Genomic DNA, 22,951 nt, shown 5'->3' on the forward strand with positions numbered 1-22,951 from the left:
TGCCATTCTCTTCTGGCCTGCATGGTTTCTGTTGAGAAATCAGCTGACAGTCGTATGGGTACTCCCTTGTAGGTAACTGAGTTTCTTTCTCTTGCTGCTTTTAAGATTCTCTCTTTGTCTTTTGCTCTTGGCATTTTAATTATGATGGGTCTTGGTGTGGTCCTCTTTGGATTCCCTTTGTTTGGGGTTCTGGGCGCTTCCCGGACTTGTAAGTCTATTTCTTTCACCAGGTAGGGGAAGTTTTCTGTCATTATTTCTTCAAATAGGTTTTCAATATCTTGCTCTCTCTCTTCTTCTGGCACCCCCATAATTCGGATGTTGGTACACTTGAAGTTGTCCTAGAGGCTCCTTACACTATCTTCATATTTTTGGATTCTTTTTTCTTTTTGTTTTTCCGGTTAGGTGTCTTTTTGCTTCTTCATATTTCAAATCTTTGACTTGATTCTTGAAATCCTCTATTCTGCTCTTGGATCTCTGTATAATATTCTTTATTTCAGTCAGTGTATGCTTAATTTCTAGTTGGTCCTTTTTCATATCCTCGAGGGTCTCACCAGATTTATGGACGGTCTCACTAAATTTATCGGCAGTTTCTAGAAAATTCTTGAAAAACCTTAAAAGTGTGGTTTTGAACTCTATATCCAGTAGTTTGCTTTCCTCCATTTCTGCCATTTGTGACCTGTTTTTTTGTCTCCACATTTTGGCTGCTTCTCTGTGTTGATAGAGTGGCTTTGTGTGCTGGGTGTCCTATAGGGCCCAGTGGCTCAGCCTCCCCAATTACCTGAGGTGGGCACTCTTAGTGTACCCCTTTGTGGGCTTGTGCACAGTCTTGTTGTAGTTAAGCCTTGATTTATTGTAGGTATCACTGGGGGGAATTGACCTCCAGGCCAACTGGCTGTGAAAATAAGCTGTGTCTATGGTGGGAGAACTTCTGTGGTGCAGACACCCTTATGGGGCAAGACTTGCATCAGTGGGGCTTTTGGTGCTCACTGAGTCTGCCCCCTGAGTGTGTCCCTTATGGATCTGAGTAGTTGTAATCTGGATGGTCCCACTCTGACCACTGGGTACACTGGTTCTTGGATCTCGAAGGAGGTGCTAATTTAGCCTCAGCCAGCCTCCCTGTGGTTCTGGATGATGTCCATTTTGTCTTCTGGTTTTATTTTGAAGTGGTTGTGCAAGGCAGCAGTTTCAGGTGTTTACCTATGCCGCCATCTTGGTTTCTCCAAGAGGTGGTTTTATCTGTCTTTACCTTTTAGCTGTTAGATTATGATGAAGTTAGAAGTGGATTTTGTTGTGTTTATTCTGTTTGGGTATTGAGCTTCATGACTCCATGGGTTTATGTCCTTTGTCAAATTTGTGACGTTTTCAGCCATTATTTCTTTAAATATTTTACACATTCTCTCCCCTCCTGGGATACTGATAGCCCAAATATTAGAGTTTTTGGTTTTTGTTTTTGTTTTTTAGGACCTGATGATCTATTTCCCACCCCAGCCCTTTTTCTCTTCATTTTTATGTTTGATATTTCTATTGAAATTTGATATGTCTTCAAATTTACTAGTTCTTCTGTCATTTCTGTTCTGCTATTGAACACACCAAATGAATGTTTATATTTTGGTTGTTTTATACAATTAATATATATATTAATCCTCACCTGAGGCTATATATTTTTTCCCATTGAGTTTTAAAAAATATATTTTTTATTGATTTTTTACAGAGAGGAAGGGAGAGAGATAGAGAGTTAGAAACATCGATGAGAGAGAAACATCAATCAGCTGCCTCCTGCACACCCTCTACTGGGGATGTGCCCGCAACCAAGGTACATGCCCTTGACTGGAATCGAACCTGGGACCTTTCAGCCCTCAGGCCGATGCTCTATCCATCAACCCAAACCGGTTAGGGCTCCCATTAGTTTTTAGAAACAGGGGAAGGAGCGGGGAGGGAAGGGGAGGAAAAAGAGAGAGAGAAACTTTGATGTGAGAGAGACATCAATTGGTTGTCTCCTGCACACCCTGAGTTCAAACTTGCAACTCAGGTAGGTGCCCTTATCCAGCAATCAAACCTGAGACCCTTCAGTGTGTGGGCCAACACTCTCACCACTGAGTAACACCAGCTAGGGCGATTGTTATATTTTTTAGTTCTAAAATTTACATTTGTTTCTTTTTTTATATCCTCAATTTTTTTTCTGAGGCAGTCTGTCTTTTCATAGTTTCAGGAGTGTTTTTCCTAATTTTTGGAGCATTTTTCTTATAGCTACTATAATAGCTGTGAGATAGTTTCTACATCTGTCATCTCAGTATTGTATCTGTTAATCTCTTTTCCTATGCAAATTGAGATTTTCTTGGTTCTTTGTATGCCAAGTAATTTTGGATTATGTCCTGGAAAATTTGAATATTATATTCCAAGGGTCTGGGTTTTGTTTAAATGCTGTAATGAATGTTGACTTTTATTTTAGCAGACATTTGACCTAATTGGGTTCAGCTTGAAAGTTCTATCCAGCCTTCAGTCAGTGGTAATTCCAAAGCCATTTCAGTTTTCTGAGTTTTTGCAGTGATATTTAGATCTGCTTTGCATGTCTGTTATTTATTAACTCATCTGGGAAGTGGCCAGTGGTTATTCTCATAGTTCAGAGTAACCTTTTTGTTAAGAGATACACATGGAATTATTTTAGGTATGAAAAGTCATTATGAGAACATCTCAGATAGTTCTGGAAAAAAAATGTGTAAATTTTTGTATACATACGAGTATATACTAGATCTGTATGTGAATCTAGATGGCTATTATACTCTTTTTGCAAATTCTGTGTACACTAGTAATTTCTCAAAAATTTGGAGGCAAACAAGAAATATACCTTAAAAAAAAACAAACAAACATGGCCCTGCCTGGTTTGGCTCAGTGGATAGAGCATCAGCCTGCGGACTGATGGGTCCTAGGTTCGATTCCAGTCAAAGGCATGTACCTCGGTTGCAGGCACATCCCAGTAGGGGGTGTGCAGGAGGCAGCTGATAGATATTTCTCTCTCATCGATGTTTCTAACTCTCTATCCCTCTCCCTTCCTCTCTGTAAAAAATCAATAAAATATATATTTTTTAAAAACACAAAAAAACATGGCATTTCTTTGCTTTAAGACTCCCAATGGTATCTCATCTTGCTAGTATAAAAGCCAGATTCTGTTCAGTGGTCTGTTTGGCCCTTCAGGATCCACCTTCTAACCCCCAAGTGGCTCTCATATCATTCAGAGAAAAAACAGAATCCTCTTTTTTTTCTTCTTCTTCTGTATGACCCTTAATGAATCTATCTCATAATCCTAGAGTATATCATAGTGTCTGGCCCATAGTATGAACACAAGCACACAAGAAATATGTGGTTGAATGAATGACTAGTTGTCTTTGTGGCAGTTTTTGTTGTTTTTCTCAGGATGACTAGACTTTTCCTATATGTTATTTTGTGCTGTTGCAGACCTTGCACCACCTACAATGTCCATACTTGCTGTAGCAATAGATCATTATTACTTTTTCCTAGGTTCTTATAAATTAGGGCCTAAGGTCACTTCTAAGTCTTCTGTCTCAGAGCCGTACATACTTTCAAGAACTATTACTATTCTTCCTTGGTGTCCTTTGTACCACTTACTTTATTTTAATCTATTTATCCTTATCCCCATCCTTATACTGAGTTCTCATCCTTTTGTACCAGTTCTATCAGTAAGGTGCCTTCACAACTTCCTCATTCCCCCATTTTATGGCCAAAGTCTTCTCCCTCTCCTTTTGGGGACAGATACAGGAGAAGGAACAGATAGCTACTAGTATCTGATGTTGCCTACCTTCTTCCCCAAAATGAAGAATGATTTTACTAAATATAGCTTTCTGGAAAAAAATTCTCTATAACTAGGTTTGGTCTTAGTTTCTAAAGTCCAGCTCTGTAGCTTTTAGGCAAAGACCATTTCTCTGGCCTCAATTATTTTGCAGATGAGAAAAAGGCAACATAATTTTTAAAGTGAACTTTTAATTCAATACATATCTCCAACTCATTGTTCTTCTCTAATAAGATTCTATTTTGTCATCTCAATATATGCAGCAGAAAAGAGCTGCTGCTGTGTCTTTAAAAAGCCATCCTCAGAGCAGTGTGGAGGCAGGCATGTCACTGAACTGCTTGAATGAGAACGAGAAGAGGAGGTGGAAGGGGGTGCTCTTACAGTCTGTGTGCGCGTGTATGTGTGTGTGTGTGTGTCTGCGTGTGCGCGCGCACGCACGCGCACACGAGTGGACTGTTGGCAGAGCTCTAGGTGACATCCCTCTGAACAGCTGGGCCATGGACTGATTCAGAGCTGCTTGTCAGAGCAATTAGCTTGCTGAAGACGCAGCATTTCATTCAAGGGTGAAGGGTGCAAGAGGGGACTGTGGGTGGGGTAAGAGGCACAGGTTTCCCAGAAGGAATTTCTTCCAGCAAAATTCCGGCAGAACTGATTCTTACAATGAGATCTCCATTAATAATGTGAGCTCGCTGTTGGTTTAAGTGCAGATCCATCTGGGGTGAGTTTTGGATAATTTTTATTTCTTTATATAAAAGCCCTTGAACTCCACAGACTGGATAGGGGAGAAGCTAGAAAGATATCTTTTGTATCTTGGCCAATTTAACTATATAATACACACTAGAGAAATGAGAGATTGTTCAAGTGTTAAGTTTTATGGGGGTCTTGGGGCATTTTCGGGTTTTTTTATTTAAAATATTTTTAAAATTAGGCTTGCTGGAACTTTTTCTATATTCAGATTTTACCTCTTCCATGGCTATTTCAAACGATGCTTCATTCAAATTTAGCTTATGAAAATAGTGGTGATTTCTGTTCTCTGTGGTGATGCTGTTGACGCACATTGCAGGAAGCAGGGAATCCCCTATAAATATCCTTCACTGTGTCATTCCACAGCTATCCACACCCAGCCGGTGAATATGTCTCTCTGTTCTATGTCTTTATGTAACTGTCTCTTAGTCTTTGAATGTGATAAGAAGAACAATGTTGCCTTTACTGTTTTTAGGAAGCTTTTTTATTATTATTATTATGAACATCTTAGGAGGAATTTTTTCAGTGTTGTTACTAAAACATGCCTTTGACTTGTTGAGGTTGTCATAAGAATTTCCCTGGGGGTTTACTGCTTCTTAATTGGGATTACTTGTTTGTCTCTCATAATTGGCTTGTTTTTGTTTGCTGGCCTTGGTTTCTAAAGAGTGCGGAGATGGGATTCCCTCTACCTCCAGTGACGTAGTGAATTTGTTTGCAGTCTTTTTCTTCTGAGCGGGAGGGGACAGAGAAAGAAGAAGAAAAATCCATCAGAACTGGTGCGTTCTATGCCTTGATGATAACTGGGTAGATTGAACAGAACTGAGAGCAAAATGATATGTTGTTAATGATAAGGATGCTATTTTGTTTATTTCCTTTTCGAATAGGCTGGGGTCAAAGTCAGGATTGCTGAAGCACTGTGCCTTAATTAACCCTATGTATCCTACTGCTAATGAATTTTGCCTAATTGTTTTTTCTAAATATGAAATTTTGAAACGGTCTCATAAGCAGGTTTCTGGAACCTATCATCCATGAATAATTCTAGGTTGAGTTTTGGAATTTGGAATTTTTCTATCTTATTTGCACTGGTCCTGAGCCTGCAGCTTGTACACTGTTTAAGCAGACCTCAAAAATAGGTGGTTATATAAAATTTCTTGCTACTGTTGTTAGAGTAAAACTCTCATTTTGAATGTCTAGAGCTAAAGCAAAGCTTTAGGAAGAAATCGTTAGATATACTCTTAGGTATGAACCTAACTTCTCTTTTTTTTAGATTAAGTGCTTGGGCTTCCTGCTCCTTTTTATGCAACTCCATTTTAATACCACTGATCTCTGGAGGGCTGCCTGCAAAGGTCAGTGTGAAAAATTCAGAAGACTTAGAGCCTAGGAAAATTTAAGGTTTCCTTTCTGTGGATGTGTTTGGATAGCATATGTGGAACAGTACCTTTAAGAACTTACTGTTTTATTACTGTTTTATTTTCTATCCTGATACTCTTTTCTGTTCTGTGCTTCCATTATTCTAAGTAATATATGTGAAGTGAAAAGAGTAATGTCTGCTTTTCAGCTTACTTTGTGCAGTCCTATTTTTATGATCATTCAATTATATGAATATGTATTATAGCCATAAATATTTCAAACTAACAAAATTCTAATTTTATTTGGAGAGAAGGGAGTGGCAGTGGTGATAATCCTAAGGTAAAACAAGAGCATTCCAGGATAACCTATTTAGAAACTTGCCAGAGACTGGAGCTATAAGGGTTAAGAGAAATTCCACTGCATCTTGCATCTCAATATTGCAGCAAATATGTGGATAATTTCTTGCTAGCTTTTCAGGAAACCCCTGTGGTGGACAACCCTCATTAATCGTTGCTGGGAGACTGCTCTGACGTCACTGGGAGCAGTTCCCTGTCTGCAGCGAGGACTGGAATAGCCAGCCTTTGAGGGGGAAGAAAACTGCTGTGAAATTAAAAGAAGAGGGTTTTGTTAACTTGGTTTTCCTTTCATTTTGGAATGGGTGGAGTAGACCTAAAGTCTTTCTTAAATGTTTCAGTCATTAGCAGTTATTATTATTTTTAAAAAACATTTTTATTGATTTCAGAGAGGAAGGAAGAGTGAGAGAGAGATAGAAACATCCATAATGAGAGAGACATCATGGATCGGCTGCCTCCTGCAAGTCCCCCACTGGGGTGGAGCCCACAACCTGGGCATGTGCCCTTGACCGGAATTGAACCTGGGACCTTTCAGTTTATAGGCTGATGCTCTATCCACTGAGCCAAACCGGCTAGGGCAGCACTTGTATTATTTAAGTCTCTTTATTTCAAATGAAAATACCTTCTTTTTTTATCTTTATTTTCTAACCATCAAGGTTTTGAAAAGGTCAAGGAAAAGATTTTATTTTCTTTTTATCCTTCTTTTGTCCCACTTTTTTTTTAAGGAGAAGAAAAAGATTCAGAACTGCTTTTGCAAAAGGTATTTAGCATCACCCTGATTGGGATAATTAAAAATGTGACTTACGTTGGAAGGCCTTTCTGGTGAAATTGATAATGACTATTTCTGTGCCTAAAAGTTACTATATGTACTTCTCTCTAATGTTCTCTTCTAACCTACCCACTCCCACTGCTATATAGCCTGTTAGAAGCTTCTTTCTTTGAAAAGTATAGCTAAGTACTTGGACTCTGATTTAGGCTGCCTGAGTTCAATTCCCAGCTTGTCCAATTGCTGATTCTGTGACCTTAGACACATTACTTAACCCCTCCATTTCTTCATATGTAAAATATGAAATGAAGATAATAGCATCCACCTACTGGGTTGTTTTGAAGATTAAAAGAATTAATACATGTAAAGCCTTTAACATAGTTCCTGATAATCTGAAAGGCTCACTTAGCATTAGCCATTATTACTGATATTTAGAAATTAAACAGGGTAATGCTATTTATGTCTTCAGATCATCTGTAATTTTCGAGGAAGCCAGGAGATATTTTCAAGCCATGTAGGATATTGAGCTTCTAAAATGAATATAAATATAATCTAAATATTTAAACTTAAATTTGACACTGTTGATCCTTTTAGGAAGTATCTTTTCTAATTTGATGCTTATAGGCTAAATTGCAAACATGTTCCCTCAGATTAACAGCTTTTTTCTTTCTTTGAGCTTTTGACTTCTGTAGATGATGGTTAGTTGTTTTTTAATTTTTTGTTTTGTTTATTTTCTACCACTGATTCTGATCTACTTTAAAATCTTAGGATACTTATCTTTAATGTCTAGTATCTTTAGTATCTTGTGAGTGGGTAAATTGATGTGGTCTTCCTCCATATGTTTGTGAAAGCATAAGATTTATATGAAATACCATGTCTAAAAAACTTTTTTAAAAAAATATTTTTATTGTCAGAGAGGAAGGGAGAGAGAGAGATAGAAACATCAATGATGAGAAGAATCATCGATCGGCTGCCTCCTGCACGTCCCACATTGGGGATCAAACCCACAACCCATGCATGTGCCTGGACAGTGATCTCTTGGTTCATAGGTTGACATCCAACCACTGAGCTGTGCTGGCTGGGTTCAAAACGTCTTTAAATTGTAGCTTTAAAAAAATCTAGGATCTTAAATGGACCAAATGTCAAATCACAAATACTAAAATGGCCAGCATCTCCATGCCCTTTTACCTTCTTTTTTTGTTACTGTTAATCCTCACCCGAGGATAGTTTTTTTCATTGATTTTTAGACAAAGTGGGAGGAGGAGAAGAGACAGAGAGAGAGAAATACCGATGTGAAAGAGACACATCAATTGGTTGCCTGTAACCAAGGTACGTGCCCTTGACTGAGATTGAACCTGGGACCCTTCAGTCCGTAGGCTGACACTGTCCACTGAGCCAAATTGGCTAGGACCTTTTACCTTCTTTTTAATTTCATATTGAAGACTTAGAGAGTGTTCTTCTTGTGTGGTTTTTGAAGCTTCACCTTTTGGATTGCTCTCTAAACTACCAAGGTACACTAACAAGAGCTATTAAGGTGTCTAACATTAATTGCAAAAAGAATATCTACCTGTATAACTTTTTATCCTTTCCTCCCTATTAATTTTCTTAGGCCAGTAAGGCTTAAGGAGCATGGGGTACATATCTTCTCTAGTGGGATATGTGGGGAAAGTCAATATTACTAAAAAGGGGCATGAGCTGAAAAAAAATAAAAAGTAAAGAGCACTTGTCTGGGTGAATGTCCTTAAAGTCCAGGCAATGCCATGGGATATGCTAAGTGGACATCATACACTGAGTGGCCAGATTATTATGACCACCTGGCATTTGTAGGCAAATTAACTGTACACTGCATCATATGGGATATGGAAACTGAAGGCCTGTTCGAACACCTTTGCTGTCTGCAGTTACCAAGATAAAACGTCTCAAATTCGCACAGGAATACAAGGATTGGACAGTCAAGCATTGGAAAAAAGTCATGTGGTCCAATGAATCACGTTTCCAGTTGCATCATGCAGATGGCAGAGTGAGAATTTGGCGGAAACAGCATGAAAGCATGCACCCCACATACATGAGTACAACCCGTCAAGCTGGTGGGGGCAGTGTTATGGTTTGGGGCATGTTTTCCTGACATGATTTGGGCCCTTTAATTCATGTGGAACAACGTCTGAATAGCACAACATGCCTAAGTATCGTTGCTGATCAAGTTCATCCTATCATGTTGGCGTATCCCAATCGAGATGGCTTTTTCCAACAAGACAATAAGCCATGCCACGGTGCTCGTATTGTGCAGGAGTGGTTTCAAGAACATGAGGGAGACTTTACCCTGCTTAGGTGGCCCCCACAATCACCAGATCTCAATCCCATTGAGCATTTGTGGGACGAAGTTAAAAGAGCCATCAGGCAGCTGGTTCCACAACCATCAAATCTCACAGAACTGGACAGTGCTATTCATCAGGCATGGTGTCAGATTCCTCGCATCACCTTTCAACATCTTGTGGAGTCAATGCCAAGAATAATCACTGCAGTATTGAAGGCAAAAGGTGGCCCAACGAAGTACTGATGGGGTGGTCATAATAATCTGGCCACTCAGTGTGTGTGTGTGTGTGTGTGTGTGTGTGTGTGTGTTTGTGTTTGTGTATATCCCACATTCAAAGGCTGTTAAATTGCGTTGTTTACCCAAATCTTCAGAAAAAAAGTCACTTCTGTCGTGGTAAACAACCTGCTTCCCTATTTATAATGGTCTAGCCCTCTAGCAACTTTAGCATGAAATTATAGCTAACTTGCCTACAAACGTCAGGTGATCATAATAATCTGTCCACTCCAGTATGTTGCTGGGGGAGTAGGTAAGAAACACTATAATTAGATATCTAGTGTGACTGCCCTTGCTTCTGTTAACTGAAGTGAATTAAGGGGGAATTTTTTTATTTCCAAAATGTATTAACTCCTGAATGTATTCATCCTAGGGAGCTGATGAGAAATGTAAATGAAGATCTAGATACAAAGAAACTCATCACAGTATTATTTTATTATAAATATTAACATTTTCAAATATTCAATAATAGGGAAATAGTTAAATTATTATTTTTTTAAATATATTTTATTGATTTTTTACAGAGAGGAAGGGAGAATGAGAGGGATAGAGAGTTAGAAACATCGATGAGAGAGAAACATCGATTCAGCTGCTTCCTGCACACTCCCTACTGGGGATGTGCCCGCAACCAAGGTACATGCCCTTAACCGGAATCGAACCTGGGACCCTTCAGTCCTTCAGTCCACAGGCCGACGCTCTATCCAGTGAGCCAAACAGGCTAGGGCAATTAAATTATTTTTTGTTTGTACCCTGCAGGCGAGGATCAAGCCTGCAACCGAGGTATATGCCCTTGACCAGGAATTGAACCCAAGACCCTTTGGTGTGTGGGCTGATGCTTGAACCACTAAGCCACATGGCCAGGGCTAAAATGAACTTGTTAAAAAGTAATAATGAAGAAATGGTCACAATTTTAGTAGTAGTAAAAAGCATTGTATAAAAATCCTATATAATAAAACCCTAATATGCAAATCGACCGAATGGTGGAATAACCGGTCACTATGATGTGCACTGACCACCAGAAGGCTCAATGCAGGAGCTGCCCCTGGTGGTCAGTGCGCACCCACAGGGGCAGCGCCGCTCAGCCAGAAACCAGGCTCACGGCTGGCAAGTGCAGCAGCAGTGGCGGGAGCCTCTCCTGCCTCCGAGGCAACGCTAAGGACCCCTGGGGGATGTCCGCCTGCCGACTTAGGCAGACATCCCCTGAGGGGTCCCAGACTGCGAGAGGGCGCAGGTGAGGCTGAAGGCCCCTCCCACCCCCCAGTGCATAAATGTTGTGTACCGGTCCTCTAGTATTCTATATAATATAAAGGGCATTACCCATCAGCAGATGAGTGGATTAGAAAACTGTGGTACATATACACAATGGAATACTATGCTGCGGTAAAAAAAAAGGAACTCTTGCCTTTTGCAACAGCATGGATGGAACTGGAGAGCATTATGCTAAGTGAAATAAGCCAGTCAGAGAAAGATAAATACCACATGATCTCACTCATTTGTGGATTATAGAGAACAACATAGACTGATGAAAAGGGACAGACCCAAAGACTGAGAAACAGCGATCAGGCTATCAATCCCCAGAAGGAAAGTAGGGGAGGGCAGGGGTAAGGGGAAGAGATCAACTGAAGGACTTGTATACATGTATATAAGCCAAACCAATGGACATGGACAACGGGGGGATGGGAGCATGAGTTTGTGTGTGGGGGGGAGGTTGGGGGTTAATGGGGGGGATGAGGACACATTTGTAAAAGAAAAAAAAAAGAAAAAAAATATAAAGGGCATTAACATTATTGGATGTGGAAGCATATCCAATATGGATACAAACAAATTTCATACTAATAAGGAAACAAAGTTTAGAAAAATATATTTCAAAGCATTGCTAATATTAATAGCAGTTATTTCTGAGTTACGGATTATGGATGATTTTTCTTATATGTGTGTATGTTTTCTATAAGTATAAAGAAGCCTATAGTACTTTTCTAACCATAAAAAAAAGAGTTAAAAAAATTTAAATCCTTACTGTTAGTATCTGAAAATAAATTTTCAGAATGTGTTATGGTGAAAATATATATGATGATTTATATAATCCCTGAGCATGGTATTTAGAACACAGTAAATGCTCAATAAGTGATAGCTGCTGCTGCTGTTAGTTATTTGAGGAAGATAGCCTCCTGTGACCAGAGCCTGACGCTTTCTATATTGGGAGGTTATATCACTGAGAAAATATCCTATTCATTCAGCTTCTTGTCTTGAGATCAATAAATATGCTGTCCTTCTATGCATACAATACTGGCAACAGGATCTTTTTAAAAAAGAAAAAGGACTAGAGTGAAATGTTTTGTTTTTCTTTTATGAAGGTATAGAGGAAACTGATGTAGAGAGAGGCCTAGTAGTGATCTCCTTTGCAATGACTTTGTTTTTTAGCTTTGATATAATTTATGGCTCCCATTACAAGTTGTTTTTACCCTCCTTTTTGGGTTGTCTCCTTAAGAATTCTTGGAAAATTTGAAACACTGTAATGGAAAAAGTTTTTTTCACTGTTCTAGGTATTTCTGGTACTTTGTTGCTTCTCATGTTTGTCTGCCCTTATAGATTGGGTCCTCTGGAACCGAGTGCTGACAAAAGATATAGACTTCCATCTATTTTAGTTGTATTTGGAAACAGAAATGTGCATGTAAGAAACTATATTCAGCATGTGAAAAACATGCTGAAAATGAACATGTGATAGCTGTTTTTACTGGGCAGTAGTGTCAGATATTCTTAACATTGACTCTTTATTCATATCCTATATAATAAAGAGGTAATATGCAAATTGACCATCATGCCCTTGCATAAGATGGCCGCCCCCAGGTCATCACAAGATGGCTGCCACAAGATGGCCGACAGGGGAGGGCAGTTAGGGGTGACTGGGCTGGCAAGGGAGGGCAGTTGGGGGCAACCAGGCCTGCAGGGGAGGGTAGTTAGGGGTGATCAGGCTGGCAGGGGAACAGTTAGGAGTCAGTCAGGCTAGCAGGGGAGTGGTTAGGGTGTGATCAGGCTGGCAGGCAGAAGCGGTTAGGGGCAATCAGGAAGCCAGGCAGGCAAGCGGTTGGGAGCCAGAAGTTCTGGATTGTGAGAGTGATGCCCTGGGGATCGGGCCTAAATTGGCAGTCGGACATCCCCTGAGGGGTCCCAGATTGGAGAGGGTGCAGGCTGGGCTGAGGGACACCTGCAGTGAATTTCATGCACTGGGCCTCTAGTTCACTATAATTCTTAATGTGTCTTGTATAATAAGTACATGATGTAGTACATAGTCATAGAAAAAATTACTATAGTCTCTTTAAATTTTTATTTATTGAATTGAGAGAGAGAGAGAGAGAGAGAGAGAGAAACATTGATTTGTGGTTCCACTTATTTATGTACTCATTGGTTGCATGTATGTGCCCTGACTGGGGATTGAACCCACAACCTTGGTGTATCCAGACAATTCTCCAACCAACTGATCCAGCTGGGGCCACTATAGTCCTTCCTATCTGAGACCATTTTCTATAATGCACAATAATGTGAATGTACTTGGTGTCACTGAACTGTATACCTAAAAATGATTAAAACAAAACACAACGGTATAAACCAGATGAAAATATATAGTTTCTAAGCTAATTTTAATCCTTACATCAGATTCTGCTTCTCAGCATTCACTTACCACCATAGACTAGAAGGTAGGGATCAAAGTTGCTTGTTGCATCCAGATATATTACATCAATTATTGTGAAAAGCATGCTAGGAAAGCAGAATACTTTATAAGTCAGGTGGATTTTATACTGTTAATGAGCACCATTGGGGAGAATGGTCAGGTTTTTTTGTGTAGTCTCCTCATCTATTTTGTAATTATCTGTTTCCTCTTTTCTTTAAGGAGGTCTGTAGCTGAGGGAGAACGAATGGGGGCATATGGTATGTGAAAAGCAAATGTATCATTTCCTCATTTGGACATGGTTCCTCTAAGTATAGTGGGGCAGGGTTGGCAGGAGAGGATAGAGAAGAGGATAGACATAGAATTCCCAGGACTGTATGAGCTGGTTGTGATTTGAGAATATGGAGTATAAGAGCCAGATACCTGTTTTAATGCTAATTTTAATATTTAAAACAAAGTTAGGGAGCCCTAACTGGTTTGGCTTAGTGGAGAGAGCATTGGTCCGTGGACTGAAGGGTCCCAGATTGAATTCTCGTCAAGGGCACATGCCCGGGTTGTGGGCTCAATCCCCAGTAGGGGCCTTACAGGAGGCAGCTGACCAATGATTCTCTCATCATTGATGTTTCTATCTCTCTCTCCCTCTCCTTTCCTCGCTGAAATCAATAAAAATATATTTTTAATAAAGAAAAAAGCGCCCTGACTGGTTTGGCTCAGTGGATAGAGCATCGGCCTGCGGACTGAGAGGTCCCAGGTTCGATTCCGGTCAAGGGCATGTACCTTTGTTGCGGGCACATCCCCAGTAGGAGGTGTGCAGGAGGCAGCTGATTGATGTTTCTCTCTCATCAATGTTTCTAACTCTCTATACCTCTCCCTCTCTGTAAAAAAATCAATAAAATATATTTTTTTTAAAAAAGAAAGAAAAGAGGGAAAACCAAGATGGCAACATAGGTAAACACCGGAGTTTGCTGCCTCGAACAACCACTTCAAAAATACAACTAAAAGACGGAATGGACATCATCCAGAACCACAGGAAGGCTGGCTGAGTGGAAATTTTACAATCAGAAGGAAAGAGAGAAGCATACCAAGACTCAGAGGAGGCGCAGTACGGAAGTAAAATACTAAGGTGTGGAGGTGCATGCAGAGCCGGCTGGCGGCTGAGGGCATGGTTGTCGTTTTCAATCGGGAGGGAGTCTTAGGCTCTGTGCTCCAGTTCCGGAGAGTCTCTAGGGACCCAGACTCATACGGGAAAAGCAGGACTGTCTGGCATCGGTCAGAACTCGGGGGCAGCTTTCTCTCTGAGGGGCTTTCAGCGATTACCGGGACACTGAGAAGCAGAGCCTCTGAGGGCAAGACTGAGAGCAGCCATAACTGCTAGCCCTGCCCTGTTGATCCCGTGGGACCCGCCCCACCCAAGCCCTGCAGGGAAGCTTTTGCTGAATAGCCTCAGGCAAAGGCTAGATTAGCACCTCCCTAGAGATCCAGGAGCCAAGAAACCCAGAGGTCAGAGTGGGACCATCCAGTTTTCAGCTCCGTGGAAACATAAAGGACACACTCGAAGCAGACTCAGTGAGCACCAAAGCCCAATTGAAGCAAGTCTTGCCCCAGAGGGGTTTCTCCAGCACAGAAGTTCTCCCACTGCAGACACAGCTGATTCTCACAGCCAGTTGGCCTGGAGGTCAATTCCTCCCAGTGATAACTACAACAAGACTGTGCACAAAGCCCACAAGGGGGTGTACCAAGAGTGTCCTCCTCAGGTAATTGGGGAGGCTGAACCACTGGACCCTAGAGGACACTCAGCACAGAAAACCACGTTATCAACACAGGGAAGCATAAAAAATGCGGAGACAAAGAAAAAGGACACAAATGACAGAAATGGAGGAAAGCAAACTACTGGATATAGAGTTCAAAACCACACTTTTAAGGTTTTGCAAGAATTTTCTAGAAACTGCCAATAAACTTAATGAGATCTACAAGAAATCTAATGAGACCCTCGAGGTCGTGATAAAGGACCAACTAGAAATTAAGCATACACTGACTGAAATAAAGAATATTATACAGACTCCCAACAGCAGACTAGAGGATCGCAAGAATCAAGTCAACAATTTGAAATATGAAGAAGCAAAAAACACCTAACCAGAAAAGCAAAATGAAAAAAGAATCCAAAAATACGAAGATAGTGTAAGGAGCCTCTGGGACAGCTTCAAGTGTACCAACATCCGAATTATAGGGGTGCCAGAAGAAGACAGAGAGCAAGATATTGAAAACCTATTTGAAGAAATAATGACAGAAAACTTCCCCTAACTGGTGAAAGAAATAGACTTACAAGTCCAGGATGTGCAGAGAACCCCAAACAAAAGGAATCCAAAGAAGACCACACCAAGACCCATCATAATTGAAATGCCAAGAGCAAAAGACAAAGAGAGAATCTTAAAAGCAGCAAGAGAAAAAAAGTCAATTACCTACAAGGGAATACCCATACGACTGTCAGCTGATTTCTCAACAGAAACCATGCAGGCCAGAAGAGAATGGCAAGAAATATTCAAAGTGATGAATAGCAAGAACCTACAACCAAGATTACTTTATCCAGCAAAGCTATCATTCAGAATTGAAGGTCAGATAAAGAGCTTCACAGATAAGAAAAAGCTAAAGGAATTCATCACCGCCAAATCTGTATTATATGAAATGCTAAAAGGTATCCTGTAAGAAGAGGAAGAAGAAGAAAAAGGTAAAGATACAAATTATGAACAACAAATACACATCTATCAGCAAGTGAACCTGAAAATCAAGTGAATAATCTGATGAACAGAATGAATTGGTGATTATAATAGAATCAGGGGCATAGAAAGGGAGTAGACTGGCTATTCTTGGGGGGGAAAGGGGTGAGGGGGATGCGGGAAGAGACTGGACAAAAATCGTGCACCTATGGATAAGGACAGTGGATGGGGAGTGAGGGAGGAGGGTGGGGTGGGAACTGGGTAGAGGGGAGTTATGGGGGGGAAAAAAGAGGGACAAATGTAATAATCTGAACAATAAAGATATAATTAGAAAAAAGAGAAAAAAAGGAAAAGAAAGAAAGAAAGAAAAGAGCCCTGACTGGTTTGGCTCAGTGGATAGAGCATCGGCCTGCGGACTGAAAGGTCCCAGGTTTGATTCCAGTCAAGGGCATGTGCCTTGGTTGCGGGCACGTCCCCAGTGGGAAATGTGCAGGAGGCGGCTGATCGATGTTTCTCTCTCATCGATGTTTCTAACTATCCCTCTCCCTTCCTCTCTGTAAAAAATCAATAAAATATATTTTTTAAAAAGTTAGGAAAACTTACAAAGTTTAGCAGTCTTAAATTAAAACTTTTAGCTCTCTGTGTATTATAGCATAGGAAGCTTCAATACTGTGAGTTTAGCTAAGCAGCACTCCCTTTATATTAATCCCTCAGTTTGTGCTGGTGTTGGTTTTTCACAGTTCAAGGATTTCTGAATTTCTCTACTGAAATTTAAAAAGGCAATATCTCCAGAGTTTCAAAGATCCCTTGTTATTTGTATAGATTCATTGTCATTGCTATTGACTTTTCCCCCACTAGTCATTTTTAGTATATCAGAATGCCAGTATTTCTTATTTGTCTGTAGAGACTATTCTTTGACAGTATTTGCAACAGTTTCTGTGGAAAATGCTTTATTAAAAAAAAAAAAAAAAAGTTAGGAGAATCCCAGCTTATAGCTCTTAGTGATAAAGCCTGTTGCCATGGAGTCCTGGATCAGATTGGCTGACCTGGTGGCCAATGAGCAGATAGAACAATAGAACATAAACACATCATCATTTAATCTTGCAGAATTACTTACTCAGTGATATATGATATTAATACCATAATTGTATAAAGAGCAGTGAAATAAAGTTTCAAGAATGGTATATGGTGTTCTTCTCTTTTCTTTCAGAATTTGCCATTTACTATAAACACTGTAATGATCCATTATCTTCTTAATATGATTTATTTGGGAGAAGATGTGATAGGAAATGTCTATCACCTATTTGTGAATCAAGCTGCTGCTGCTGCTGCAGTCAGTTGGACTTATGCCAAGTCTAAGTCAGATTCTGGCCTTCTAGACCAGAAGAGATTTATCTTTATATCTGAAGCCTCCTTGCTTATTTTGGTAGCTCTAAAGCTGAGTCAGGAGTTGGCAGCTTTTTCTTAACTTGTTTTTCCTTCTTCCTCTTCCACTCCAGTATGGTAGATCCTGTTGATGTTACATTTATATACCAAGGTCTGGAGTTGGATTAGCTGGGAGTAGCTTCCATGTTTTCCATCGTCACTTCCCTAGCTTGTTCTTCTTTTTGACATAGGTCTGTACCTATGATCATAGCATGTATCTTATTGCTTTAGAGACTGGGAATGGTTCACTCATACAAAAAAAAAAAAAATCCCCTCTAGATCTTGTAAACTAAAGAAGTCAAGAGTATTATGTTTCTCTTCTTATGTTTTACACTAGAGGCCAAGTGCACGAAATTCGTGTATGGGGGGGTGGGGGGCCTCATCCGGCCTGCACCCTTTCCAATTTGGACATCCCTCTCACAATCCGGGACTGCTGGCTCCTAACTGCTCACCTGCCTGCTGGCCTGATCCCCCTAACTGCTTTCCCCTGCCTGCCTGACCCCACTAACTGCTCTCCCCTGCTGGCCTGATCACCCCTAACCCCCTCTGCCTTGGCCCCACCACCATGGCTTTGTCAGAAGGACGTCCAGAAGGTTGTCCAGAAGATGTCCAGTCTAATTAAAGATATTGCCCTTTTATTAGTATAGACTATTAGTATAGATTAGGGATACTTGAGAAATTATGGTGGGTCTTGTTCTCTTCCCCTCCAATGCTCCCAGGCTTGGCTATTTACAGATTTAATGGCTATTTACAGATTTAAGTTAAATCTGTAAATAAAGTCTCTTGATTGAAAGAGACTCAAGAGGTCCATAAGTTTGTTCCCCTCTTTTGAGCTATTGGAGTCTTTATGAGTCAGCTTTTCATTATGCCATCGCCTTCTGTCTCACAGAAAAACAGACAAATAAACAAACTTCAGATTCATCTATTAAGAAAAGAGAAGCAAATAGTCTGTTTAGCATCTGATTAACTGTGGGGAGGCCTAAGGAAGTAGGATAGGAAGTATTTGAGGTTTTGTAATTTTACTTATTGTGACCAGAGAAAGGCTCATTGAGATGGCATTTGAATACAGATCTGAGGAAACTGAGTAAGCAAGCCATGTTGTTATCTGAGAAATCATTTCAAGCATAAGGAAGGAACCGTAAAAAGCAATCACCCTAAAGTGTGTTTAGGATACAGGGAGGAGGAGCCTGTGTGATGAACTGCATAAGTGTGTGTTGGGGCAGAGGGGAGGTAGGAGGTAGTAAGAGATGAGGTCTGAGGGAAAACTAGTGGTCATTGTAAGGTCTTGTTTGTCATTTTAAGGACTTGGGATTTTGCTCTGAGCCATTGGAGCTTGTTGAGGGAAGGCATAATATGGTCTGAAAATGTTTTTAAACAATTACTCTGGCTACTATGTTTAGGAAATACTGTGGGGTATCAAGAGTGGAAGCAGGATACCAGATAGGCTATTTCAATCATTCAGCCAAGAAAGTTGGCAGCTTGGACCAGGGTGGTAGCAGTGAAAGTGTAGGAAGTCATTAAATTTTGGATATATTTTGAAATTAGAGTCGATAGGATTTGCTACCTAATCATTTAGATACTCAGTTTACATGATAATATCTACTCATAAAATGTAGTTCTGCACATACAATAGAGTGATTTTTTTAAAATACATTTTTATTGATCTCAGAAAGAACGGGAGGAAAGTGAGATAGAAGCATCAATGATGAGAGAGAATCATTGATCGGCTGACTCTTGCACGCCCCACACTGAGGATCAAGCCCACTACCCGGGCATTTGCCCTTGACCGGAATTGAACCTGGGACCCTTCAGTCTGCAGGCTGACGCTCTGTCCGCTGAGCCAAACCAGCTAGGGCATGCTTGCTACTTATACTCTGGAGATTGAATGTTCTTTATTTTATTTATTTTTTTTTTTTATTGCTTAAAGTATTACAAAGAGTATTACATTTGTCTCCTTTTTTTCCCCCCGCCCTTGACAATCCCCTGGCCTCCCCTACCCCCCAGTGTCTTATGTCCATTGGTTATGCTTATATGCATGCATACAAGTCCTTTGGTTGATCTCTTACCCACCCCCCTCCCACCCTCCCACCCTCCCCGGCCTTCCTGCTGTAGTTTGACAGTCTGTTCGAGGCTGCTCTGCCTCTGTATCTGTTTTTGTTCTGAATGTTCTTTATTTTGATGATTGCTGCCCCTAACTCACCAGTAATGATGCTCAGGCTTTTCCTTGCAGCAGAGGTAGCATTAGAGCCCTAGGGTAATGATCTTATATCCTCCATAAAAATGCTAATTTCCCTTATTTTACCTCTTTCCTCATAAGTACATATAAACTCCAGGGTGATGCTGCAGGATTCCTTGCTTATAGTAATTGAAGAATGATTATTATTACTTTTACCATTATTATTAGAGTATATGTGTATGCTTTTAATATATATGTACAGCAAAACCTAAATAGTATCTTAAACAGGAAGAAGTTTATTTTTCTCTCACATTCAGAAAATTCAGAGGTAGTTAGTCCAGTCAGAGGCTGGTCTAGTCAAGGACCCAGGTTTCTTCATCTGTTGCCTGTCTGTAGTTTTCAATCCAGTATCATCTCACAGTCCCAAAAGGCTGCTGAAGCACCAGCCTTAACTTCTACAATCAAGCCAGCATGAATTAAGGATAAGTAAAGAAAGTCTGTCCACTTCCTTTAAAGATACTTCATAGTACTACTTGTATTAGTTTCTTATGGCTGCCATAACAAGTAGCACAGACTGGAATAATGATCCTAAAGATTTCCAATTTCTTCATGTGAAATTAGATTATTCCTATCTCATTTCTCTGGCCAGTCTCACATTCAATTTTAGGTTTTGAAAGATTCTTTTAATACTAAATTGTTGGCTTAGGTGTCCTCTTCACCTGACAGGTGATGGTATTGCAGAATTTACCAGGCAACCAGAAAAGACACAAGTACCCAGAGATTCAGGAAAGACCCTTTATTTAAAGCAGCGCTGCTGGCCCAGGGGATTCGAAGATCCAAAGCCTAAACAGCTAATACAATGAGATCATCCCCTATATATTCCTAAATATATTTGTTTCCTAACTACTCAGCTTTTGTGGCAGGCTTTCACAGCCTCTCCTGAGTCAGTTAGAATGGGGAAGTTAGATTGTATCTAAATGCCTGGCCTGGGTGGTGCCAGCAACCCCCTCTTCCAGCCAAGCTGCCAAATTCCCTGCCTGGGGCCCCTGCAAACTGGGAGCACCCAGGCCTAAGGAAGGGCAGTGACTTAATTATAGGCTGATGCGAATGTGCTCTAGGACACCGATCACTGGCACAGATTCAGATTGCGACCCCCCCCTCCCCCAGGTTGCCCCCTATATTCCTCCTCAATGGCATTGACCTCTCAGGTCAGTCTCAGGTGGCATTGACCTCTAAAGTCATCTCAGTAGGGCAATATAGACTTAGCTGCATGGCATTTAAGTTAGCAATAGAAGGCATCCTGAAATGCCATTAACAGTAAGTAAATTGTGATTTTTTTTTTCTTTCCAGAATGTCTTGTCTGGGTTGAGTTGGAAGCAATTTTGCCAGGGCATGGGAAAAGACAGTGTGAACTTTTAAGATGCTTTCCATTCCTAAAATTCTGTGATGTTGCCCTGGCTGGCATGGCTTAGCGATTAGAGTGGTGGCTTATACACCAAAGGGTCACAGGTTCAATTCCTGGTCAAGGGCATGTCTCTGGGTTGCAGGTTGGATCCCAGGCTCCAACCAATCGATGTGTCTCTGTCACATCAATGTTTTTCTCTCTTCTCCCTCACTTCCACTCTCTCTAAAAAGAGTCTGTGAGGTTTTCTACATAGTGGCATTACTATGATAAAGTTAAAGGAAATGGAAGCAGCAGAGGGAAAAGCCTCACTGCTGCTCTTTGTTTAAAAAAGAGGAAATTTGATTTGTTCTGTTTCACTCAAGGAAGTAAAATAGGCATTTTGGGCCAAGAATGTAGAGAAGCCAATAGAAACTAACACTTCAGTTGATTGAGCTAATCACCAGTAGTTCTCATTTCAGAACAAATATAGCCATGACAGATATTGAGCAAAGAAAGAGGGTACATGTCTACAACATTTTTCTTTTGCGAGAGAGAGAAACATTGATGCAAGAGGGAAACATCATTCGGTTGCCTCCAGTATGCGCCCAGACCAGAGATCAAACCCACAACCTGGATATGTGTCCTAACCAATAATAGAACCTGAGACCCTTTGGTGCATGGGATGACGCTCCAGCCAACTGAACCATACTGGCCGAGCCATGTCTAGATCATTTTAATCTTGTTTCTCTCTTTACTTTTCTAAGGAATTTCTCTGCATCAGCCAACTCCTATGGCCTTCCTTACCACACCAGTGAATTCTTTTGAACAGAATGATTTTTCTCATGCTTCCCTGATTTAGAAAAGTGGCACAATTGTTATTATTTTATTGGGTTGGTACTAGTAAAACCTATGATAGTTGACTTCTACTTGGTGAATATTACTTAATTATAGCTTTACATGTTCCATAAGTACTTTAAACTTTATTCCTCCATATTATACTTTCTGTCTTTGAAGAGAAGATCCAATATATCTCATTTATAGGTCAATAGGGCCTTCTTTCCTGTCCTTCTCCCAAGAGCTAGTAAGCCAGTTATCTCTTCAGGCATGCAGTTATACTGTTTTGTTTTTTGTACTTCGAGCATTGTGGTGGGAAGAACATGGAATTTGGAATCAAGAAGACCTGATTTTGAATTTTGGCTTTTTATATATACTGTATGGCCTTGAACAATTCACCTAATATTTCTGAATGTTAGTATTTCATTTATAAAATGGAGATAATATTTTACACCTTGAGAAGATCAAATAAGATACTCTACATAAACTGTAAAAAATTTAGTCATAAAGATTGAGTGGAAAGATGGAAGAGTTTACAAACCTAATTTTTAAACCTCCAAATATGTCCCCTATTGACACACACTCTCTAAAGAAAGGCCTTCCATCCCACATTTCACACCACAGAGTGCTCCTGAATGTCCATTTTGGGACACCTAAAACTTTGGCTTTGGGATCAGACACAGCAGGTGGAATACTGCCCTTGCCCTTCTTGTATTGGAAAAGTTGTTTAATTCATCCAAAGCTTTGGGGTCTTTATCTGAAAAAAAAAAAAAAGGAAAGAAAAAGCCCAAATGAAGAGTTTTGTGAGGATTAAATAATGTTAGAAACAATAATCAATGAGATACCACCTCATACCTGTTAGAATGGCTGTTATCAACAAGACAAGTAATAACAAGTGTTGGAGAGGTTATAGAGAAAAAGGAACCTTTATTTACTGCTGGTGGGGATGTAAACTGGTACAGCCACTATGGAAGACAATATGGAGGAAAAATTAAGAATAGAGTTACCATATGACCCAGCAACCCCTCTTCTGGGTTATCTACCTGAAATATTTGAAAACATTTATTTGCAAAGATATATGCACCATTGTGTTCATGTAGCATTATTCACGGTGGCCAGAACATGGAAACAACCAAAGTGTCCTTT

The 22,951-nt window shown here is 40.3% G+C and overlaps 1 protein-coding gene across 3 annotated transcripts in view; it reads left to right on the forward strand.

Annotated features, from left to right (window-relative positions):
• R3HDM2 (R3H domain containing 2) overlaps positions 1–22,951 on the forward strand; it is a 175,931-nt gene that overhangs the window by 92,927 nt on the left and 60,053 nt on the right. Inside the window, exon 1 of one of the 3 annotated variants that reach the window (XM_081084379.1) lies at positions 5,243–5,325. The exons of 1 other annotated variant lie outside the window; for it this stretch is intronic. The gene's annotated coding sequence lies outside the window, so the exon portion shown is untranslated. Of the gene's footprint in view, positions 1–5,242; positions 5,326–22,951 lie in introns of those variants that run through there. One more of the 3 variants, XM_081084377.1, reaches the window with a different exon arrangement.

The sequence above is a fragment of the Myotis nattereri genome, assembly GCF_964212035.1.
Source record: "Myotis nattereri genome assembly, chromosome: 2".
NCBI classification, from domain to species: Eukaryota; Metazoa; Chordata; class Mammalia; order Chiroptera; family Vespertilionidae; genus Myotis; species Myotis nattereri.